Source organism: Phyllobates terribilis, unplaced genomic scaffold, assembly GCF_046119375.1.
Source record: "Phyllobates terribilis strain yellow unplaced genomic scaffold, ASM4611937v1 Scaffold_9__5_contigs__length_417890890, whole genome shotgun sequence".
NCBI classification, from domain to species: domain Eukaryota; kingdom Metazoa; phylum Chordata; class Amphibia; order Anura; family Dendrobatidae; genus Phyllobates; species Phyllobates terribilis.
In genome coordinates, this window is record NW_027362769.1 from 320,136,035 (window position 1) to 320,162,245 (window position 26,211).

Here is a 26,211-nt window from a genome sequence, read left to right on the forward strand (position 1 = left end):
GCTTTTCTCACGGCTTTCCGGAAAGTCTTCGACGAACCCGGACGGAAGACCTCATCTGCATCATCGTTGCTACGCCTCCGTCAGGGGAGTCTCACCGTGGGCCAATATGCCATACGGTTCCGTACCCTTGCCTCGGAGCTGACCTGGGATAACGACGCTCTGGTTTCCGTCTACTGGGAGGGTCTGTCCGGCCGTATTAAAGATGAACTTGCCGGTCGGGACATTCCTACCACTCTCGATGACTTAATAACTCTTGCCACCCGGATTGACCTACGGTTCCAGGAGCGTGCCAGAGAGGTCACCCGTGAGAGGAGGTTACCACGTCTAGCTCCTACTTTTCAGAAACCCGTCACTCCTTCTGTCTCTAACCAGGTACACCCTCCTGAGCCTATGCAGGTCGACCAGACCAAGATGGTCAAGACCCGTCAGGACTTACGCCGTGCCGAGGGGACCTGCTTCTACTGTGGCAGTAAGGAGCACCAGATCCGTGCCTGCCCGGAAAGGTCGGGAAACGCCTGTGTCTAGGTTCGCTCAGAGAGGTCCACCTAGACAAGAATAAATCCTCTCCATCCCTGCTGTTGTCAGTTTCAATCGTCTACGGGGAGAACCGTTATTTCGAACTAGCCCAACTGGACTCTGGAGCAGCCGGGAATCTTATTTCACAGTCCCTGGTAGAGAAATACCGCATCCCCACCAAACCTCTGGCTGTACCCTTGTCTGTGGCTGCCGTGGATGGGGGGCTCTTACCACGCCCCATCCAACTCATCACCGAATCCATTACTCTGCAGGTGGAAATGCTGCATTCTGAGAGTATCTCCTTTCATGTTCTGCCTGGACTCTCTCACGCTCTCTTGCTAGGCCTACCTTGGCTCCAGAGACATGCACCCGTGCTTGACTGGCAAACCGGAGAAGTCCTTCGCTGGGGACAAGACTGTCATAAGACCTGCCTGGTTCCCGTCCATCCCGTCCGTCCCTCTCCTACCCCAGCTAATCTACCTGGACTTCCAATTCCTTATTGGTCTTATGCTGATGTCTTTAATAAAAAGGAGGCAGAGACATTACCCCCTCATAGACCATACGACTGTCCCATCGACCTGTTACCCGGTACTACTCCTCCCCGTGGGCGTATTTATCCTTTATCCGCTGCTGAGACCCGGTCGATGTCCGAATATATTGAGGAGAATCTGGCCAGGGGATTCATCCGGAAATCTACCTCCCCGGCGGGAGCAGGCTTCTTTTTCGTTAAAAAGAAGGACGGCTCTCTCCGTCCCTGTATAGACTATAGAGGCCTAAACCAGATCACGGTGAAGAATAAGTACCCCCTTCCGCTCATTCCAGAATTATTTGATCGTCTGAGGGGGGCTAGAATCTTCACCAAACTAGACCTCCGTGGGGCGTACAACCTGGTTCGTATCCGTCAAGGGGATGAATGGAAGACGGCATTCAACACCCGGGACGGCCACTATGAATACCTGGTAATGCCCTTTGGTCTCTGTAACGCTCCTGCCGTCTTTCAAGAGTTGGTCAATGACATCTTCCGGGACCTTCTCTACTCCTGCGTAGTGGTGTACCTGGACGACATCTTGGTCTTCTCTCCGGATCTCCAGACTCACCGGAGGGACGTTCGTCAGGTCCTGCTCAGGCTCAGGCAGAATCACCTCTTCGCTAAATACGAGAAGTGCCTCTTTGAGCAGACCTCGCTTCCGTTTTTGGGCTACATTATTTCTCAGACCGGCCTACGAATGGATCCAGAGAAACTGTCTGCCATCGAGAAATGGCCTCGACCGGAGGGGCTGAAGGCCATTCAGCGGTTCCTGGGCTTCGCCAACTACTACCGCCTCTTCATACCACACTTCTCTTCCCGGACTGCCCCAATTTCCGCGCTCACCCGTAAGGGTACTAATCCCAAAGAGTGGCCGCCCGAAGCAGAAGAAGCCTTTCTTTCCTTAAAACAGGCCTTCTCTTCCGCCCCGGTGCTGCATCGCCCGGACGGCAACAAGCAGTTCTTCCTGGAAGTGGATGCCTCCTCCTCTGGAGCTGGAGCGGTACTTACTCAAAAATCTTCTTCCGGGAGGATGGTAACTTGCGGCTTCTTCTCTAAACTCTTCTCCTCCTCAGAGCGCAATTATTCCATAGGAGATCGAGAGTTATTGGCCATCAAACTGGCATTGGAGGAGTGGCGTTACCTGCTTGAGGGGGCTCTTCACCCGGTAATAATTTACACTGACCACAAGAACTTGGCTTATCTCCAGCATGCCCAGAGACTTAACCCGCGCCAAGCCCGGTGGTCCTTGTTTTTTGCTCGTTTTGATTTTGTCCTTCATTTTCGCCCGGCTGACAAAAACGTCAAGGCGGACGCCTTGTCTCGATCCTTTCTGGTATCTGATCTCGAGGAAGATCCGAAACACATCATCGATCCCGCCAGAGTAATGCAGGTGGCTCCCGTGAGTCTAAATCGTCTTCCTCCCGGAAAGACGTTCGTATCAGTACCTGATCGGGAGAAGATCCTTCACTGGGGTCACTCGTCTAAACTGGCTGGCCACGCTGGTCAGAAGAAGACCCTCCAGCTTATTTCCCGGCACTACTGGTGGCCTACCCTGCACAAGGATGTAATAGACTTTGTTTCTGCCTGTGTGTCCTGCGCCCGCAACAAGGTTCCGAGACATCTGCCAGCCGGTCGCCTCCTTCCGCTCCCAGTACCTGCTGCCCCCTGGCAGCATATTGCAATGGACTTCATAACTGACCTCCCACTCTCTGCCGGTTGTACGGTCATTTGGGTGGTCGCTGACCGCTTCTCCAAGATGGCTCATTTCGTTCCCCTGCCAGGCCTCCCGTCTGCACCCGAGCTAGCTAGAGACTTTATTCGTCACATCTTCCGTTTTCATGGCCTGCCCCTCCACATCGTGTCGGATCGTGGGGTACAGTTCACCTCACGCTTCTGGAGAGCCACTTGTAAACTACTAGACATCTCCCTGGACTTCTCTTCCGCTTACCACCCACAGTCCAATGGTCAAGTGGAGCGGATCAATCAGAACCTGACCAGTTACCTCCGGCACTTCGTTAATGCCCACCATTCTGACTGGGTGGATCTCCTACCATGGGCCGAGTTCTCTTACAATAATCACGAGAGCGAATCCTCCTCCAAATCCCCGTTTTTTGTAGTCTTTGGTCAGCATCCTCGGATTCCTTTTCCTGTCTCCACCTCGGTGGACAACCCGGCTGCGGAATCTCTCGTTAGCAAATTTTCCTCCATTTGGGAGAGTACCCGATCCGCACTCCTTCAGTCTTCCGAGCGTATGAAAAGACACGCTGACAAAAAACGTCTGGACCCTCCTCAATTCCGTCCTGGGGATAAAGTCTGGCTCTCGTCCAAATATGTCCGGCTCAAGATCCCTTCCTATAAGTTAGGGCCTCGGTTCATGGGCCCACTGGAGGTCATCAGTCAGATCAACCCGGTGGCCTATAAATTGAAACTCCCGGTCAACTTACGGATCCCTAACTCCTTCCATGTATCTCTCCTCAAACCTGTGGTACTTAACTCTTTTTCCAAGTCTACAGGTACGCCTCCTGCTCCGGTTTCTGCTGAGGACGAGTTTGAGGTAGAGAACATTCTTGCCACCAAAAGGGTAAGAGGAAAGACCTTTTTTCTGGTAGATTGGAAGGGGTTTGGTCCTGAGGAGAGAACGTGGGAGCCCCGGGAGAACATCCATGCCCCTCTCATCCTAGCTAAATTTCTGTCTGGCCTAAAAAAGGGGGGGCCTAAAGGGGGGGGTACTGTAGCGCTGGCGTCCCTGCCCTCTGCTAGGCAGGGACGCTGCTCCCCTCACCGCTCTGCTCCGTGCCCGGCGTCCTCTCCCCGCTCTGCTGTCAGCGCGCGCTCCTTCCCGGCGTCCTCCTCCCGCTCTGCTCTCAGCGCGCGCTCCTTCCCGGCCCCTGTGCTTAGGGCGCGCGCGCGCGCGCTCCCCTCCTCTTAAAGGAGCCGCGCGCGACGTCCTAAGGAGTCCCCGGCCAATGGCCGGAGGACTTCATCATATATAAGGCACCTCCTCCAAAATGGAGGTGCCCGAGCAATGTTGTTTGCACCTGTGTCTCACCTGTGCTTCAGCCCTCAGGTCCCGTTGCCAGTTACCTGCCAGTTTCCTGCCAGTTTCCTGCTAGTTACCTGCCAGTTACCTGCCTGATTCCTGCCTGAATACTTGTTACCTGTCTGCCAGTCTGAGGTCCGACGGTCTGCCTTACTACTCCTGTCAGTCTGTCTAAAGGACCAGCCTGCCCGCTTACCTGGGAGCGCATATCAGCTACCTGCCTGCTTGCCTGAGGTCCGACGGTCTGCCTTACTACTCCGGTCAGTCTGTCTATGGACCAGCTTGCCCGCTCACCTGGGAGCGCTTCTCCGTTATCTGCCTGCTTGCCAGCCCGGAGGTCCCGTTGTCACGTGCGGTGACCACCAGCTATCTCAGAGACTCTTGCCCGCTCACCTGGGAGCGCATCTCCGTTACCTGCCTGCTTGCCAGCCCGGAGGTCCCGTTGTCACGTGCGGTGACCACCAGCTATTCCAGAGACTCTTGCCCGCTCACCTGGGAGCGCTTCTCCGTTACCTACCTGCCTGCCAGCCCGGAGGTTCCGCCGTCATGTGCCGTGACCACCTGCTATTCCAGAGACTCGCTTGCTCACCTGGGAGCACACATCTACCATCTGCCTGCTAGCCTACCCGGAGGCTCTGCCATCACAGGTCGTACCTACCCCTTACCCAGAGACTGCCCTGATCACTTGCCGTAACTCCCTGTCCGTTCACCCAGAGACTGCCACCCGCTCCCTTACAAGGGCCGCCCCCTTGTATAGTAGCTCAGAGGTTCCGCCTCCCGGACCCGTTACACTGGGACACATTGTCAGTCCAGAAGGGGTAGCACCAGACCCGGAGAAGGTCACTGCCATCCAGAAATGTCCGGAGCCGAAGAACCTCAAGGAGGTGCGTCAGTTCCTGGGACTGATAGGATACTACCGGAGGTTTGTAAAAGATTACACCAAGAGAGCAGCACCTCTGCAAGACCTCCTGGTCGGACAGTCCCCCAAGGGCAGAAATCCCCCGTTCCACTGGGGTAAAGAACAGGCTGAATCATTTCAAGAAATGAAGGAGATCCTGACAGGTGATGAGATCCTAGCCTACCCTGACTACAGCCAACCGTTCCTGCTGTATACTGATGCCAGCAATGAAGGATTGGGAGCTGTCCTAAGTCAGAAGCAGAATGGCCAGGAGAAAGTCATCGCGTATGCAAGCAGGAAGCTCCGGCCGACCGAGAGGAACCCAGAGAACTATAGCAGCTTCAAGTTGGAGTTTCTGGCCTTGGTCTGGGCCATTACAGAAAGGTTCAAGCACTACCTAGCCTCCAGCAAGTTCACTGCCTACACTGACAATAACCCCTTAACTCATCTTGAAACAGCCAAGCTGGGAGCCATGGAACAACGATGGATGGCTCGGCTGTCAAACTACCAATTCACCATAAAGTACCGGGCGGGCCGCAAGAACGCCAACGCCAATGCTCAGTCTAGGATGCCTCACTAGTCAGACACAGAAGAAGAAGTGGATGACCTGGAAGAGATAGAGATACCTACCTTTCACCGGAGTGGGATGATCCATGAGCAACGAGCCTCCAGGAAGCCGCGTGAAAAGACGTTAAACCCCCTTCCTCACCACAGCTGGAAAGAGACCCAGGACAGTGACCCGGTTGTCAGCCACATCAAACAGCTGATAACCCAAGAAGGTGCTTCCCTGGAGAAAGATGCGTCTCTGCAAACAAAGCAGCTGTGGAACGAGAGAAGCCGGCTGTTTATCTACCGTGAGAAGCTGTGCCGGAGGTACGTTAATCCAAGAACCCATGAGATGGTATGGCAGATAGTAGTCCCGAAGACAGACATCCAGATGGTATTAGAAGCTTACCACAATCAGGCGGGGCACTTTGGCTGGAGAAGGCTAGAGACCCTGCTGAAGTGTCGATTCTACTGGGTAGGAATGCGCAGCTCCATTGAAAGGTGGTGCCGGGACTGTGGAACCTGCGGCCTAAGAAGGAAAGACTTCAGCAGCCAGAAGGCACCCCTGCAACCCATCAAGCCAACTCGGCCCCTGGAGATCGTGGCCCTGGACCATGTCAAGCTCTCCCCCAGCCGGTCAGGATACTCCTACGCCCTGACCATGGTGTATCACTACTCCAGGTTCCTGGTTGTCGCCCCTGTCAAAGACCTGACAGCAGAGACAGCAGCCAAGACGTTTCAAGCGTACTTCTGCAGACCCCATGGATACCCTGAGCAGGTACTGACTGACCAAGGCCCGGCCTTTGAGGCTGAATTGTTCAAAGAGTTCTGCCATCTGTACGGGTGTAAAAAGATCAGGACTACACCGTACCACCCCCAAACTAACGGTCTCTGTGAAAAGATGAACAACATCATCATCGATCTACTGAAGACCATAACACTAAAAGAGAGAAACCAGTGGCCAGACCTACTATCTGACTTAGTGGATCTGTATAATCACATACCAGTAAGCTCCACCAATTGCACTCCGGCATATCTAATGCGGGCAAGACCTGGGAAGTTGCCCATGGACCTGGAGCTTGGTGTGGTAGAACCTGAAGCTGATGCAACCACTGAGGACTGGGACACAGCCAGACAGGAGCAGTACAGAAGAGTACAAGCCTGTGTCGAAGACAGTCTCACTCGGGTGAGGGATAAACAAGAGGCGCAATACAACAGAAGGTCACCAGCAGAACCCTTCACACCAGGAGAAGTGGTATTGAAAAGGAAGCGGAGGAACCACAAGCTTGATGACCAGTGGGAGAGAGAACCCTACACTGTGTTGAATTCAAGGTTTGACAACAGGAAGACGTGTTTCATCAGCAAAGATGGAGGGAGAACCACTGCAACAGTATCTCGGGACCATCTAAACTTGTGTCCGGATCTGCTAAAACCCCAAGAAGAAGTGCCCCTCATCATCCAGGAGGAACCTGAAGAAGCAGTAATCCATACTGACTTAGGTGACTTCCCGGCAGATTGGCCTCAAATAGGAGGAGCGGTGATCGTCCCAGTACTCCACTTCTTCCACCAACCAGAAAACTCTCTACAGCAAGTTGGACCTGTAAGTGCTGCTGAAGAGCCAGCTCAAGAAGGATCTCCGGCTGGAGCAGAGCAAGAAGGCCCAGCCAATGGTACACTTGCCAGTCCCATAGAGAGGTTAAGGCAATTTTACAACTTACCCACACGAAGGGCAGACAGGGTAACTGATGATACAGACATTGATACCCCACAGACCACTGCATTACGCAGATCAGTACGCAGCACGAGAGGTAAAACCCCTGCTAGGTACATTGAATAAAATAGTACAATTTCTGAGAATGTAGATAGTTACCCCTGAGGTATTATGCATTATACTACGTATTGTATTAATGTGTGTAACTTATATTTCTTCCCTTTGAATGGACAATTCAAGTGATATGGACACTTTAACCGTAACCTGTTTATTCCTTATATATGAACTCTGAGGCTGAGGACTTTGTGCAGCCCAAAGATTTTCTTTGTAAATATTTGCGCTCCCTGGAGTGCCCCTTTGAGCAACTTCTCCGGAAGAGACTTGGACTTTCTGGTTGCTCACTGCCTACTGCTTTTGCAATGTATATATATATTTTTATTCATGTTTTGTTATGCAACGATCAAGTGTTCTAACCTCCCATAAAGGGAAGCTTGTTATTTCTATTGTTTACAAAATGTGCTTCAGCCCGGGAGTGCTGACTTTAACTAGGGGGGAATGTGACGCCCTGCTGTGCATAGAGTCACAGACCAAAGGGGGGTGCATTTCAGGTTTTCTCCACAAGAGGCCCTCAGAGCATACACACACCTCCACCCTACCTCAGAACCACCAGAGGGAGCCCTTTAGTGAATATATAAAGGAGGGTGGAGGCAGGAAGAGAGGGAGTTCAGTCTGTTGTCTAAGGAGTGAGTCCAGTCAGGAGTCTCTGCTGAGACACAGAAGGTTAGTGACTCAGCAGGTTTCTGCTGAGAGGAGTTGTTTGGAGTCTGCTGCAAGCAGCTCAGAGAGAGACAGCTAGGAGCGTTGCCGACGCTCTAAAGAGCGGCAGAAGAGGCAGCCAGCTTACTGCCAGTGTGTATAGCCTAGTGAGGGCCCAGAGTAGGCCAAAGGCTAGTGGAACAGTAGCATCGGGGACCGAGGAGCTTCATAAGCAAACCCCAGAAATATACCGGACACCGGCTCACAGTCTGCAGAGCAGTATACCCTCTGTAGAAAACAACCGGATCTTTCCTGGAAGACTTCAGGTCTCAGGATAGCCCAGGAGCTGACACGTAACAGGACCAGGAGGCACGGAGGCTCCGCCATACCAGGAGCGTGCTCTTCAGCAAAAGGCCCTAACACCAGGTCAGCCGGCGCAACACAAGGACTAAGTTAGGCCTAGTTTCAGACAGGCCATAAACTACACAAGCGGCAAGGATACAGGAGGCCCTATACCTGCTCACTGGGGAGAGACCTGCAGTGCACCCCTCACCCTACAGTGCTCCGGGCGGTACCGCAACTCCACCAGTAAAAAGGTACTGAAGCCAAACGTGAGTGTGTCTCCCATTTTTTCCTTGGACCCGGCTGGGTCACAGCCATATAGTGCACCTTACCGAACACCGCTGCCCTGAGGCCTAGCTCCACCTGTGGGGAGCTACCCCATCATAGCTGCCGTAACACCGGCCTCAGTGGACTGCCGCAGTGCTGGTGGTCCTCACCAGACACCACAGGTGGCGTCACGAACTTTCATTTTCCATTTAACCCCTTTTTTTTTTAAGAGAGACCCCAGGGTACGGGCCCGGGAGCCGACCACCGCGACATCCCCCAAGGCCAGGCATTAAGGCCCGGGCGCCGAGTAGTCCCCATCCCCTGGGTGCCACATCTCACCTCAGTGACCAGTAGGTGATTAGAATAGTGCCAGTATTCCAAAACCAATTGTCACTGGACATGCAGCCAAACACACAGCAGGTACAAATAACAATTTAGTGACCAGCTAGGGGTGGCCACAAACTGTACAATAAATGCTCATATCCTTATATACACACGTGGTCAAAATTGTTGGTACCCCTCGTTTAATGAAAGAAAAACCCACAATGGTCTCAAAAATAACTTGAATCTGACAAAAGTAATAATAAATTAAAAATCTATGAAAATGAACAAATGAAAGTCAGTCATTGCTTTTCAACTCTGCTTCCACAGAATTTAAAAAAAAAATAAACACTTGAATTAGGCCTGGACAGAAATGATGGTACCCCTGAAAATAATGTGACAAAAGGGACATGTTAAATGAAGTTGTGTCCACTAATTAGCATCACAGGTGTCTACAATCTTATGATCAGCCAGTGGGCCTGTATATAGGGTTACATATACTCACTGTGCTGTTTGGTGACATGGTGTGTAGCACACTCAACATGGACCAAAGGAAGCAAAGATAAGAGTTGTCTCAGGAGATTAGAAAGAAAATTATAGACAAGCATGTTAAAGGTAAAGGTTATAAGACCATCTCCAAGCAGCTTGATATGCCTGTGACTACAGTTGCACATATTATTAAGAAATTTAAGATCCATGGGACTGTAGCCAACCTCCCTGGACGTGGCCGCAGGAGGAAAATTGATGATAAATGAAAGAGACGGATAATACGAATGGTAACAAAAAAGCCTAGGATAACTTCTAAAGAGATTAAAGGTGAACTTCAAGCTTAAGGAACATCAGTGTCAGATCGCACCATTCATCGCTGTTTGATCCAAAGTGGACTTCATGGGTGACGACCAAGGAGAACATCATTGTTGAAAAAAAAGTCATAAAAAAGCCAGACTGGAATTTGCCAAACTACATGTTGACAAGCCACAAAGCTACTGGGAGAATGTCCCATGGACAGATGTCTATGTTCACGGACAGAAAAATTAAAGGGATTGTCCACTACTATTGAAAATAGTCCAATGTATTTTTATGATGACTAGAAGCTTCTTTGTAAATACCTTACTCTGCTGTTTCTGCCTGTGAGCGGCACTATCACTGGCTGCTCACAGGCATCACGTGACCCCCAGCTGCAGTCGGCGCTGACAAGTTCAGGCTGCAGCCGAGGGTCCCTCTTCTGCGCTCCATGATGGCTGCTGGGTTGTGGGCGGGGTTACCCCGCGCATCACACCCGGCATCCACCGCGTGCTCTCCCTCTCCCCATTCATTGGGAAAGCAAGTGGTGGATGCAGAGTGTGACGCGGGGGTAACCCTGCCCACAACCCAGCAGCCACCGCGGGGATCCCAGCGTTGAGTCACGCCTCACTTGACATGACCTCAGCGGGGGTCACGTGCTGCCTGTGAGTGGCCAGTGATAGCGTTGCTCACAGGCAGAAACAGCAGAGGAAGGTAATTACAAAGAAGCTTCTGTTCATCATAAAAATACATTGGGCTATTTTCCATAGTAGTGGACAACCCCTTGAATCATATCAATAAAAGAACACTGTCCCTACTGTTAAACATGGAGGAGGCTCTGTTATGTTTGGGGCTACTTTGCTGTGTCTGGCACAGGATGTCTTGAATCTGTGCAGGGTACAATGAAATCTCAAGTCGATCAAGGGATTCTAGAGAGAAATGTGCTGCCCAGTGTCAGAAAGCTTGGTCTCAGTCGCAGGTCATGATTCTTGCAACAGGATAATGACCCAAAACACACAGCTAAAAACACCCAAGAATGGCTAAGAGGAAAACATTGGACTATTCTGAAGTGGCCTTCTATGAGCTCTGACCTAAACCCTATTGAGCATCTTTAGAAAGAGCTGAAACATGCTGTCTGGAAAAGGCAACCTTCAAACACGAGACTACTGGAGCAGTTTGCTCATGAGGAGTGGGCCAAAACACCTGTCGAGAGGTGCAGAAGTCTCATTGACAGTTACAGGAATCGTTTGATATCAGTGATTGCCTTAAAAGTTTGTTCAACAAAATATTAAGTTAAGAGTACCATCATTTCTGTCCAGGCCTTCTTCATGAGCTTAATATTTTTAAAAATTCTGTGGACGCAGGGTTGAAAAGCAATGACTGACTTTCATTTGTTCATTTTAATCATTTTTAATTTATTATTACTTTTGTCAGATTCAAGTTATTTCTGTGACCATTGTGGGTTTTTCTTTCATTAAACGAGGGGAACCAATAATTTTGACCACGTGTGTACTATTGAACAGTTTTTATACGTACCTTAGTGCAGAAATGGCAATGCTCATTCAAACTAGCTGAGCATTCAAGTGGTTACTAGTGGAACCCCGGTCCCTTTCTTCAACTGTGGAGCATATTATGCCTTTTCTCAGGTATTTATGTAGGATGATAATAATTAGCATATATCAGTCAGACATCCTCTATAAACCTGTCCACTTTGGTCAAAGGGGATAACACTCTTATAGGTGCAGCTACATACATGCAGCGACATAGGGCTATGATCTCAACATACCACTGTCACCCTGTATGCACAATAATGGGGTATTGGTGTAACTGTGTGCACACATGTGATTATTCACCAACGTAGGAAAAAAAAGGGAATAATCTCACCCAAGTTGAGGATATACCATGCCGGTTCCCTAGTTCATTCATTTCCTCCATTCTCCTGACGCGTTTCTTCAAACACATTGATTCATCAGGGGAGGTACTTATTCCTGCCGTGTAGACGGTAATATCATTACAGACACGTTTGTGGGATAACGTGCTCAATGTTGCAGTAGAGGCAATCACCTCACTGTCTCCATTTTAAACCAACACTGCGCTGTTGTGGCTCCGTCTACAGTGCGTGACGCATTTCCAGTCCGAAGATCTCACTTCCGGTCTGTGAAACGCAGGACATGGCCGCTGGAACTCACTGGTTCCAGAAGCGATGCCTAAGGCGCCGCCCCATGGTAACAGTGTCCAGGGCTCACAATCCTTTTCCTTGCCCCCCAGACTCGAGATACAAGGTAGAAGGGTTGTAACCTCCTACAGTGAGTACAGAAAGTATTCAGGCCCCTTTAAATTTTTCACTCTTTGTTTCATTGCAGCCATTTGGTGAATTCTAAAAAGTTATTTTTTTTCTCATTATAGTACACTCTGCACCTCATCTTGACTGAAAAAAACCAGAAATGTAGAAATTTTTGCAAATTTATTAAAAAAGAAAAACTGAAATATCACATGATCATAAGTATTCAGACCCTTTGCTCAGTATTAAGTAGAAGCACCCTTTTGAGCTAGTACAGCCATGAGTCTTCTTGGGAATGATGCAACAAGTTTTTCACACCTGGATTGGGGGATCCTCTGCCATTCTTCCTTGCAGATCCTCTCCAGTTCCATCAGGTTGGATGGTGAACGTTGGTGGACAGCCATTTTCAGGTCTCTCCAGAGATGCTCAATTGGGTTTAGGTCAGGGCTCTGGCTGGGCCAGTTAATAATGGTCACAGAGTTGTTCTGAAGCCACTTATTTGTTATTTTAGCTGTATGCTTAGGGTCATTGTCTTGTTGGATGGTGAACCTTCGGCCAAGTCTGAGGTCCAGAGCACTCTGGAAGAGGTTTTCATCCAGGATATCTCTGTACTTGGCCACATTCATTTTTCCTTCAATTGCAACCAGTCGTTCTGTCCCTGCAGCTGAAAAACACACCCCCATAGCATGATGCTGCCACCACCATGTTTCTCTGTTGGGATTGTATTGGGCAGGTGATGAGCAGTGCCTGGTGTTCTCCATACATACCATTTAGAATTATCACCAAAAAGTTCTATATTTGTCTCATCAGACCAGAGAATCCTATTTCTCATAGTCTGGGAGTCCTTCATGTGTTTCTGAGCAAACTCTATGCGGGCTTTCATATGTCTTGCACCGAGCAGAGGCTTCCGTCGGGCCACTCTGTCATAAAGGCCCGACTGGTTGAGGGCTGCAGTGATAATTGACTTTGAACTTTCTCCCACTTCACTACTACATCTCTGGAGCTCAGCCACAGTGATCTTGGAGTTCTTCTTTACCTCTCTCACCAAGGCTCTTCTCCCATGATTGCTCAATTTGACTGGACGGCCAGGTCTAGGAAGACTTCTGGTGGTCCCAAACTTCTTCCATTGAAGGATTATGGAGGCCACTGTTCTCTTAGGAACCTTGAGTAATGCAGAAATTCTTTTGTAACTTTGACCAGATCTGTGCCTTGTCATAATTCTGTCTCTGAGCTCCTTGGGCAGTTCCTTTGAGCTCATGATTCTCATTTGGTCTGACATGCTGTTACGCTCACGCCCGGACAGTTTGGCGTGAGCGTGTTTAGTGGTTCCACTGGGCCACGAACCGAGGAGTGCCTGGAGGGGCGTGACTATGTGCCTTGCAAGATCCGACCACAGACACACGGCGGCTTAATCGACTCCGTAGTCTGAGGAGGGATGAGGGAGGTGGCCCAGGTGCTACTCCAGGTCAGACCTCGGTCACACAGCTGTCCCACACCAGGGAATACAGGAAAGGACAGGTTTGGCTGGTATGCAAACGGGCGGGTACTGGCAGGCACGGCTGGTATACAGACAGGCAGGTACTGACAGGTAGGTAAACAGGCTGGTTAGGGACCAGTACAGACTTGAATACAGGAGCAGAGCCGCAGGAGTGGAGGACAAGCGGAGCAGAGCAGTGCCGCAGGTGCGGAGGACAAGTGGAGCAGAGTCGCAGATGCAGATGACAAGCGGAGCAGAGCAGAGCCGCAGGTGCGGGGACAAGCAGAGCAGAGTGGAGCAGAGCCGCAGGTGCGGACAGACAAAACAGCGCTCTGTTCACATGGAACAGACTGGGAAACACAGGAAGATAGCTGGAACACAGGCGGTAGATACAAAGGCAGGGAAACGGGACAAGCAGAACCAGATACACACAAGGTACTTGCAATGAAGTAGTGAGTGGACACAAAACTCACAAACAGAAGTACAGAGACAATGAGTAGGAGTTAAGTACTGGTTCAGACTCTGCAGGAAAAGGGAAGGATCGGACATAGAGACAAACAGGTAACGTGCTAGGACACAGTTCAGACCGGAACTGACACTGGAAAGAGATACAGGAACAAGCCTGTGCATACAGCCCCCAGAGTGGCGGAAAAAAATCGAAGTCACAGATGCAGGTAACGGGCCTGGGTTCTCAGCCCCCGGGGTGGCAGAAACAGACTAGAAGTCACAGATACAGGACAGGACCTGGCTACTCAGTTGCACAGAACACACTGAAAGAAAGTGTTGCTCAGGCACCCCCCACTGGGTGGAGGAGGTTTAAGTATCCAGTGACTCACAGCAATAGGCTGGGGACACATTAGGACTGTGCACACTGTAACTTTAACCCTCAACTGGTGAGGTGGGGTTTGCCACAACCCAGGGAATTTTTGTTCGGCTGCCATTCATTGAAAAATGCTGGTATGAGGATCCGTGTCTCATTAGCTTCCATCCATTTGTGGATGTCAACAATTTGTTATACTCATGTGTAATCAATCGCCAATAAGAAAACGATTAAAACAAACGTGATCTTTGAATTTTCTGTAAAAATAAGAGATTTCTAAACACTGGGTTATAGGAAACCCCACATGACCATTTGCGTGACAAAAACCCCACCTCACCAGTTGAGGGTTAAGAATCAGGAAGTGCCAGCGCCGCCGCCCTAAGCCAGCAGACAAGAGACATGCACACAGCAGGTAGAGGAGCATAGTGTGCAGCCTGTACTGGTAGGTAAGTTGGTGGTCTTGCATATTGGGTGATGGTAAGCCATGTCAGCACGCCGCCAGGGATGTTACACATGCGCTTTGAGCTGTGAGGTCTTATATAGAGAGGTGTGTGCCTTTCCAAATTAAGTCCTATCAGTTTAATTAAACACAGCTGGACTCCAATGAAGGATGTAATGTAGCGGCTTGCTGCATTGCCAAAATGTCTGAGGGGGTGTGTTCTGGCTCACCACGTACCTCCCCTTCAGGTGACTGATCACATGACTGTGAACTCATCACAGGTCCTGTGTGCACAGAGTGATATATATTCGGGGGGGTTTTGAAACGCAGTGAGTCAAGAGACCTGATCTCTGTGCCTGGGACCCCATTAGACCTGGAAGGCACGAGGCCTGTAGGCCACATCTGGTGAGCCTTAAACCACAGCTTTGGCAGAACAGAGATGATGGAAGCAGCTAGACCTGGCAAAGGTAAAAGACCGTGCTTGATATGGACATTGATGTTGTTACTTGGCTTAGGACTGTTTCTGAAGCCAAGCGGGCATAGCTACGACTGAAAAAGGTCTAGGATATTTTGTGTGTAACATTCCTGCGAGCCACTGAGATGGACTATGTTATAAGCAGTTTATGATGTGTAATAAACTGCTGGACTTTAGATTACAGGAAAACATTGCATGTGTGCTTTAATTGACCTGGTGAAGTGAGTGCCCCTCAACATGATCAATAGCGCTACCTCACAATTGGTTAGAGAATGCGGTTAACTGCAGTCTGGTTGCAAGGGGTAACGGCACAGGACGACCAATATGGATGCAAGCATCTGACTGTGGCTCGACGGGGCCACGAAGATTAAAGCTTCTGGCTGTAACTCGGCGGGGTTATGAAAATTGTCGTCGCACTCAAATCTGGTTTGCTGTGGCTTGGTGGGGCCACGAAAATTTTTCCGGGGAGAGCGGTGTGAAGTGTCTGGTGTGAACAGCGTACTGAGATGGCTATGAATGGAGGAGTATCCCCAGACGGAATGGAGAAAGGGTTAGATGACCGGCTGCAAACGCTCTTCAGCAAAATAGAGTGTGCTAAAGAAATGCAGGAGCTGATAAAGATGGCTGTGAATGGAGCAGAAAATGAGACTGAAGCTATTGAGCGATTAAAGTGCCTGTTAAAATTGCAGCAGGTATTTGGGAAATGGCAACAGGACATGGTGCTGGAATGGCAGGGGCTGTTGGCACATTACAGAATGGCGGCAGCGGACCATTCCTTGAGTTCTCCTGTGTCGCCGGCACTATCCCAGAGTGCCGAGGGAGGTACTAAGATATGTTGTGAACTGGGTCCTAAGACTATGGCGTTTTTTTTTTTAAAGCACCCCCTACAGGTGTGGTTGTCCAAAAGGGGTGGAGTCTCAAAAGGGGGTGGGGTATACAAAACCAGAATCGGTTACCGGTCGTGTGTTGGTACCGCCTAAAAATGACAATTCAACCGTTGATAACTGGTTAGCTCCAGTAGAAGGGGTTGACACCATGGGGAGTGACACTATGAAAGTAGAAAGAGAGTTCAGTCAGGAGGAGTTAAATGAGGTGAGAAAGTCCCACTTTCGTCGTCGAAGGTACAAGGGCCACAAAATTTGCTCCTGTAGTCTTTGCTGAAAGGGTAAATAAAGAAAATGCAATGCTGTGTGCCTTTATTCCGAGTGTGGATTCTCGTTTAGAAGCAGAGGAGATCAGGATAGAAGAGGAGCTGACGCTGCCAGTAGCAACCTCTGGTACAGTATCAGACAATAAAGAAGACCAGGAGGAAGAGTTGGATGCAGTTCTGTAGATTCAGTACAAGCAGGATGATCTACTGAGACAGAAGGTTCAGGAACTGACAGCCCTGAAGGGAGCGCTGAAAGAGGAGGTGGCCAATCATGACCAAGAGCTGGAGCCTTTCAGGCAGCAGTATCAGAGTGATGTACAGCAACTAAGGAAAAACATGGAGAATGTGTCCCAGGACCAGCTGAGCCTGGAGTCTGAGCGGCAGAAAATAAACCAGATTTTGAGGAACTTGCAGTGAGAACTGGAGGAAAGCAGAGAGGAACTCAACCAATGGAAGGAAATGTTCCAGAAAAATAAAGAGGACCTCAGCAAAACCAAGGAGGAGGTTTTGCAGTTGAAGCTTGAGAAAGAGGAGTCTGAAGATGAGCTGAATGAAATGAAAAATCGTTTCTCCCTGGTGCAGTCAGAGCTGAACCAAGTGAAGAAAGGCTCTGTGGATGCGGAGGAAGCAGAGGTCACAAGAAAGGAAGTGCAGAGATTTCAAGAGCAGGTGAAGCAGCTGATGCAGGAGAAGCAAAGGCTGGACGAGGGTCTACACCAGCGGGATAGGGAGCTATCTGCCTTAAAAGGGGCGCTGAAGGACGAAGTTTCTGGACGCGATCAAGACCTAGAAAAACTGCGCGAACAGTTCAACTGGGAGCTGCGTGAATCCAAGGAGTATGATGAATACAATAGGGACCTGCAATAAACCAAGAGGGACTATGAGGATCTCCTCAAGGTTAAGAAAAAATTAGAGGATGATAAGGCTGATGTGACTCGCCCCCTGGGCCGTGGGGCACTCGAGACCGGACTTCAGGGCAATGCTGGGAGTAGTAGTGGCGACCCGGTCCCGTGGCTCAGGCTGGTCAGACCAGTGGCAGTCTTTTATATGTTTTAGGTAATGTCCGACTACGCCACCCGTGGATTGCGGTCAGGGAGGACCGCCGCTGCAAGGCAGACCGCTGAGAATGGTGTTGGGGATGCAGCGGGTAATAGTACAACTCCCCACGGGAGGAGTGTAGCCTCAGGGCTGGTAGTAGGATGCTGGGGGTGATGGTGCAGGCGCAGCAGTAACCACACAGAGTCCAATAATGCAGTCCAGAGTCTTTTACTGATCTTATCACAGACCCACCAGGAGTACAGGGTAGGAATGGACCTAGGTGTCTGAGGGCATTCGGGCAAGCTCCACTGGTCAGGGTGAGTGGGTAGGCCTACCGTTCTCTCTCTCTGCCCTTGCTGACTATCTCCCCCTTTAGTGGTATGATAGCCCATGTCCCTGAGCTTGCCGTGTACTACGCCTGTATGGCTTGCGACTCGGGCCTTAGGTACCTGTAGCTTCTCCGTGCTGTACCGGTCCCTCTGTGTGGCGGAGCCTCCAGGCTTCTTAGGCCAAGGGACCTGAAATCCCTTGCGGGTTGGTTATCTGCTGCAGGGCTTGCAACCCTGACAGCCACGGACCCCAGTGTCCGGTTGTGTAGTCTCTCTCTGCCAGTACCGGCTCTCGTCGCCTCTGTCCCTGGCTTTCTGTTCCTCCTTTGCCTCCTGGACTCCTCAGCTGCAGCTGACCTGTCCCTCTCTTCTGGGAACCGTTCTGGATACTTCAGAAGTGGGTCCTGGTCTCCCTAACCCTGCCATCAGTACCAGTTTTTATAGGGGCAGCCTGCTCCCCCTACTGGCCTGGGACAGGAGGTGCTGCATGCAAATGGTCCATGACCAGAAAACCTCCCTCCTGCTCTCAGACACAGCCTTACAAGTTTGTGGCATCCAGGCCTGGGGTGACACAGATGCAGAGCACATGCTACAAATGATTGAGACCATTCAGCAGGACACCCATGATGAGAATGATGATCTCCGTAGAAAGATCCTAGGACTGGAAACTCAGGTGAAGGAACTGAAGACGTTCTGTGATGATCTGCAAAGGGCAGAGACGTGCCTTCAGGTTAGAATCAGCAGGATGGAAGCTGAGTGGAAAAAGATGGAGGAGTCTATCGGAGAAGCCACAGACCAGGGTCAGGAGTTTGCCACTGAAGAAGGGAGGTATGAAGCAAATACCTCCTCGAATAATGCGAGCTTGGATGATTCGGTGGTTGTAAGAGCCGAGATCAAGGAGCTCAAGGAGACACTACAAGCCCATTTGAAGCAAGAGAAGCTTGAGAGACTGGCTGTCGAGTGCCGAGTGGGCACATTGGAGACGAAGAGGGCTGAGAGAATTCTGCTGATAAAGGAGCAGTTGAAGCAGGAAGAGCTTCAGAGATGGGCTGCTGAGAGGCGAGTAGCTGAGCTAGAGGAAGACGTTTTCGAGCTCAAAGGTCGCCTGGCAAAGTACCAATCAGTGAACGAGGCCGCCTTGGAGAAGGAAAAGGGCAAACAAGTAGCGCTTAATCCTTTATACTATGAGAAGGTGGAACTGAGGAGAGCTGAGAAAGTGTTAAAAGAAGATCAGTATGGGAAGGAAAATGTCAAGAGGAGAATTCTTGAGTTCATAGCTGTGAGTCAGCTAAGGGGGAGCATACAGGGTGAAGAATCTGGAAGTCAGTTGTCCCTGAAACCTGAGCCAGATGATCGTTTGGAGACCACTGGTTAGACAGAAACTTCTCGGTACAAGTGCCTCATAGATGTACCCGAAGATTTGAGAGAAGAATGCACCAGAGAGTCATTGCATGAAGAGTTTAGGAAGGCCGTGGGAGCCTGTAAGGTGTACTCGACCTCAGAAGCTAAACAGCTGGTGGTCCTGTCCACAACTGAAGTCACAGTGAAGAGGGTGGCTGTCCTAAGTGACATGCACTGGCGATGTGTTTGCACGAAGCGGATTGTCCGGTTGAAGACTGAACAAGCCAATAGACAACTGGAGCTTATGAGAAAAGCTCAAAGTCTGCAGGAAGAAGTTATCTGGGTGCCTCATGCTCTGGTAAGAAAGCTCATTTGGAGAAATGGCCAAGCCATGCAAATGATGGTAAAGAAGTCTGGTGTGATGAAAGTAAGCAGTCCACGTGATCATCAGGACTGGATACCAGATGAAGACAGCATGGTGTCATTCTCCGCTGTAGGAACGGAAGAAAATCTTGCATATATAAGAATGCTGATGGAGTACCGTGTGAACTACCTGCAAGAGGTAGAACAGTTGAATCTCGCCAGACTGTTAATGGAAAGACAGCGTCGCCTAAGCAGCAGAAGATGGCAGCCGTCTATAAATTGTGAGACCAGACAGAGAAAGGGCCCTCCAAATAATAGAACGGCTACAGCAGAAGTTAGAGACCTTTCAAGATGTTCTGAGGATAGTGGGTGTGGGTTTAGAGGTCGTGAGTCCTCCAGTAACTCAGGTCTGAGAGGCCCATACAAACAACCCAATACAGTACGAGACAGTACGGAGTCGGACCTGACCTTAGATACAAGGGCAAGTGAGTCGCACTGCTATATTGAATGCTGGGAGCGAGGGGGGTCTGACAAGGTTACGACTCGGAAATGTGACTTGACGAAGTTAGTGACAATGACTGATCACACGACTGTGACATCATCACAGGTCCTGTGCGCACAGAGGGATATATATTCGGGGGGTTTTTGAAATGCAGTGAGTCAAGAGACCTGATCTCTGTGCCTGAGACACCATTAGACCTGGAAGGCACAAGGCCTGTAGGCCACATCTGGTGAGCCTTAAACCACAGCTTTGGCAGAACAGAGTTAATGGAAGCAGCTAGACCTGAAAAAGGTAAAAGACGGTGCTTGATATGGACCTTGATGTTGTTACCTTGCTGAGGACTGTTTCTGAAGCCAAGCCGGCAGAGCTGCCACTGAAAAGGCTCTAGGATATTACATGTGTAACATTCCTGCGAGCCGCTGAGATGGACTATGTTATAAGCAGTTTATGATGTGTAATAAACTGCTGGACTTTAGATTACTGGAAAACGTTGCATGTGTGCTTTAATTAACCCGGTGAAGTGAGTGCCCCTCAACATGATCAATAGCGCTACCGCACAAGGAGTAGAACCCTCTCAAGGAGGATCTCAAGGAAATGGACACCATGTGACTTAAATATGAGTGTCTGAGCAAAGGGTCTGAATACTTATGACCATGTGATATTTCAGTTTTTGTTTTTTTTAATAAATTTGTAAAAATTTCTACATTTCTGTTTTTTTTTCAGTCAAGATGGGGTACAGAGTGTACTTTAATGAGAAAAAAAATGAACTTTTTAAAACTTATAAAATGGCTGCAATGAAACAAAATGAAATATTTAAAGGGTTCTGAATACTTTCCGTACCGACTGTATATTCTGCTCCTCAGACATGTTGCGATGTGGCATAAACAGGTGTACTTCAGACGCATGCCCTGCTATATGGTTTGCAGCTGGAAAATGGAGATCCACGTGAAGGGACACATATTTTTTATTGCTCCTTCAAATCCCCAAAAAGACACATGGTCACGGATCACTGTAAACAAATGGGATTTACCCTGATATTTTTATAAACACACAGTGGTACTCTAAAGAGGCAGACGGTCTCAGAGGTACATCACAGTTATATATATTAATGGGGTATAGAACAAGAAAATGATTGGGCAAAGATATTTTACCATTATTTATTAGTTATGTTGGGGGGGGTCTATATCAAGAATGAGATTAGGCCCTTAGCTTCCCATTAGGGTCAAGAAATGATACAGATACACATGCATGGATACCCTACATGTGCTAGGCTAGTAGGGTGATACCACCAACCTGCACTATTTGGAAAAAACTGGGAAGGAAAGTGTATATTATTCCCTACTCTCTCCCTATTCTATATTGTCCCCTACCTCACATGGTGGTTGGCACCCTAAAAAGGAAGCTCTTAAGTAGCAAATAGAGGTAACTAAGAAATTCTCATCAGAACTGGACATCGCAAAAAAAGAAACATAGTTACAGAACAAGATAGAATGGTACCAATACCACCTAAAAGAGTGTAAACACAAGTTCTTTATTACCTTGAAGAATTCAGGGAATACAAGGCATATTAGGTGCCGATTACCAGACAGAATTATATTCCTTAGATAGACATATCCTCCTCTGAAACAGAGGTCTCACATACTGATACAAAATCCAAAACCCAAAAGGGGAAATTAAAAGGAAGGGGTGGATTTCGGGGGAGAGGAAATAACAGGAGAACCCCGCAGAGAGGGAGTTTTTTAGATCTGAACTACCTGCTCAGGAGCCGATCCAATCAGCCGAATCCCGTTTAACAACACAGGTCATCAATCTATCATCAATGCCCCTCACTACTGATGAAATATGCATACTGAGTAAACGTTTAAGTTTGATCCACACCACTGATTTTGATGAATCTGAAATAATAATAGACCTGCATCTATTCATCAGACGTTTGAAATGAAAATAGCACTTCCTTAGGGAGGATAGAAAGGAGTGTGACAACTTGGGAATACCCAATAACCTTCTACAAGGCGTGAGGTTGCTATACCATCTTGATGAGGTGAACCTTAATACATTGATCCCTTCACGGACATTAAAAATAAAATTTCTAGAATGCCACCTCCTACCGGAGACTTAAGTTCCATAGATTTCTTCCTTAATTTGGTTACGGAGGACATCATACAACTGACAAAAACTAAGCATTGGGAATAACATAACCTTTCAAGAGGTGAAATGGATTCACTATACAGACTTGAAAAGGATCAAACCATAACCATAAAGCCGTCTGACAAAGGCGGCAATGTGGTTGTGATGGATACCACTACAGACTCTCTCATCTCTCGGCATCACAGACTTGGCCCTATCTTGTATCTCCTCATAGACAGACAGGACATCAGTCTCTCCCACTCACACACCACCTCCTCATCTCACCCGACTTTGCTGCTCGACTAATCCACTTGTCTCCCATCTATTCCTCTGCATCTCCTCTCTGTCAATCCCTTCAGTGGCTCCCCATTGCCCAGAGACTCCAGTTCAAAACCCTAACCATGGCACATAAAGCCATCCACAACCTGTCTCCTCCATGTATCTGTGACTTAATCTCCCGGTACATACCTGCACGCAACCTCCAATCCTCACAAGATCTCCTGCTCTACTCACTTCTTATCTTCTCTTCCAACAATCGCACACAAACTTTATCCCATGCATCCCTCCTACTCTGGAACTCTCTATCCAATCATAAAAGACTCTTGCCTACCATGGAAACCTTCAAAAGGAACCTGAAGTCCCACCTCTTCCGAAAAGCCTACAACCTGTGTGACACCCCAGGGGTCTGGTTGCCACAGTAACGTAATGTTATGTCTGAGAGCAGGTGGGAGGTCCTTTGGTCAGGGATCCTGTGCATGCCACACCTCCTGCCCAGTCTTGGGAGGGGAAGAACTTCCCCTATAAAAACCTGGGGCTGAGGCAGGGTGAGGGAGTAGAAGAAGAGAAGAAGTAGAGACAGCATAGGAAGAAACAGCAGTTGCAAGGAGTCAGGGGCTGGCAGCTGCAGAGTTCGCCCTGACTAAGAAGACTTTTTACCGGACCCGGAGTCCGAGGCTGTGGGGACTAATTCCTACCCAGCAGCAGAATCCGTCAGGCAGGGGATTTCAGGTCCTCTGGCCCAGAAGCCCGAAGGCACGGTCACACGCGTGGGACCAGCACCGCCATCGTGGAGCGGAAGCCATTAGAAGGCCCTGAGTCACCGGCCATACGGGTGAGCACCACACGGTACACTCAGGGACGTGGGCTACTTACATCAGCTCCTAGCAAGGTAGCCAGAAGAGTACAGTCAGTTTGGGAGGCCTACAACTACGCCTGGCCAGGGGAGATCCCATCTGCTCAAGGACTGACCAGGCCCCATCCGCTAGCAAGTACTCCGGGAGGGTCTTTTGTTGTTACCAGTAAAGACCCTGAACTACACCGTACCGTCTCTGAGTGGTTCCTGCTACCCCCATCATCCACGTCGGCTGCCCTGAGGCCATACCCCTCCCGTTGGGGGTTATACTATCACGCTGCACAATCCCACCATCGGCCTCAGCGGTCTGCCCTGCAGCAGCAGCCCCCTGGCTGCACTCAACGGGTGGCGTAGTCATCAACCATTTACCGCTAACAGACTGCCGTCCAGTTTGACTCCCTGGGCACGGACCGGGTCACCGCCACGAGACTACAACCCTCCACTGATCCGGCTCCGGGTAAGCTCCCGCGTGCGCAACGCAGCGCGAAACAGGCCCAGGGGCGCGTCAACTTTGGCGTAGTCGGCAGGATTTCGTGCCCGCAACCACCGGGTACTGCGTGCCTGAAAAAGAGACTTTTCAAACTTACCAGTGGTGAAGATTCCCGCCATCCGGCGCCATCTTCAGCCTTCTTCCCGCCATCGGTGAAGTTTCCCGCCATCCGGCGCCATCTTCGGCCTTCTTCCCGCCATCCGTGGAGTTTTCCCGCCGTTGGACGCCATCTTGAGGACGCCGCGCGGGAAGAAGAGGGGCGTGGACTCCGAAAGCGCGCGAGAACTGAAGCCCCGCCTCACGTCCGGACGTTGCGTAAGGTCCTGGAAGGAGCCCAGCAGACGCCGACGTCACAGGAGCGCGACGGAAGGTCCTCAACCCTGACGATCCACTGCGGAGCCGCGGCCTACGGAAGAGGATCATCGCAAGGTAGGCCACGGTCCACTAGGGGGAGGAAGATGTCGGATACGGAGGAGAGCTTCACTACCTCGACCCCCGCCAGCGCCACCGCTGCTGCAGTTATGCCCTTCACCATGCCATATATCCCGGGAGCAGCTTGGCTACCCCAGTACTCAGGGGAGTCACATACCCTGCATGACTTTAGAGAAAAGCTGGATAGCCTCTTCCAGGTGTACCCCCTCACAGAAGAGCAAAAAGTGAGCATCCTGGTGGCCCAACTAACCGGGGCAGCCAAAAGAGAAGTAAAATCTTGGCCACCTGGGAGGAGGACTGTCGCAGGGATACTAACCCGGCTGAAGGACACCTTTGATACCCGTACCTCAGCCGAGATTAAGCTTAGATTCTACGGGTGCAAGCAGCGAGCGCATGAGAGTATAAGGGACTATGCACTAAACCTACAAGAGGCCCTGAGGGCCATAAAGCAGACCGACCCTGATGGGGTGGGAAACGAGGACAGGCTGTTGACTGAACAATTTATAGAGGGTTTATATTGCAATGCCCACCGAACCCAGTTGCGGGCAATGGCCTTACAGGATCCCCATCTGGACTTTGCACAGTTCAAGGACAGAGCCATCCGGGTGCTCCGAGAACCGGCACCAGGTGGCGTTGTGACCCACAGACGCCCCACTACCACTTACTACCAGGAGGCGGCGCCCTTGTCAGCAGGGCCTGTGGGAGCTGATGCGCAGGCTCTGGACAATGACCCGGCTCCAGACCTACACCATCAGGTCCAAGAGCTAGCTAAGAGCGTTGCTGCGCTAACCCGAACTGTGCAGTCTTTACAGGTTTCCACCCCAGGGAAGATCCAGCTGGCATCCGGACCGGAGGACATCCCGTGGCGTCGACCAAGGAGGACCCCACCTGCCAGAGGAAGACCCAGTGACCGATACAGCGAGGACGGACGACCCATCTGCCGCCGCTGCAATCAACCCGGACATATGGAAAGGTACTGTTCTTTAAACGGGCACAACCTGGGGTAGAGGGCCAACCCCCAGGAAAAAGATCACCAGGCCCATCGAACTGGCGCGACAGATATGTGGGAGGACGTCCAGTCTTGCCTGTGGTACTGGATGGCATTCCCATGAGTGCCCTACTGGATACCGGGTCACAGGTCACCACCATCCCGTACGTGCTCTTCAAGCAGTACTGGAATGACTCGGATATTACCCGCTACCCTGACGACGACTTGAGTATCATCGCCAGCAATGGCCAGCCCGTGCCACAGATCGGATTTAAAGAGGTGACCCTCAAAATCGGTAGAGTCGAACTGGCCGCACAGGGACTGATCATTGTAGATATTGATAAACATGAGAGTCACCCAAAAATAACTCTAGGAACTAACGTAATTGAAAATTGTCTTGCAGAGGTGATTTTCCTTTTACAGCAGGTTGCCAAGAACGCCAGCTCCGGCGAGCAGCGGGTGCTCCAGAAAGAGATCCGGGCACTGATGCAACGGCAACAAGTGGAACTCTCCGGCGGTGAGATTGGTAGCGTAAGAATGTGTGACCCTTTTCCTATTGCCATGCCCCCAAAAAGTGAAATGATGATTTGGTGCCGGGCAGCTATTGGTCTGAGAGGTAGAGATTACCAGGCAATGGTAGAACCAGTTTACTCAGACAGTAGGCCCACCATTTTAACAGCACGGGGGGTGGTCAATGTACGCCATGGGAGGGTGCCCGTTCGCATAATAAATATCGGGGAGAGGGAAGTGTACCTGCCCCGGTATGCCACGCTAGCCAAATTATATACCACTAATCAAAATTCTATACAATCTGTGGAACCCTTGCCTCCATCTCACCCGGAGGAAGGTAACGGCTCTAAGAAAGACATGGAGGACTGGTGTCAGCAACTACATCTGGGTACTGACTCCACTCCCTCACATCAGAAACAAGGAGTCTATCGGGTGGTTCAAGAGTATGAGAGAGTGTTTAGTAAACACCCGTTAGACTTCGGGCGAGTCAAGGGGGTAGAACACCGCATCCCCACGGGAGATCATCCTCCCATAAAAGAGAGGTATCGACCCGTACCCCCTGCACATTACCAACACGCCAAGGGGATGCTTAGAGACATGAAGGAGGC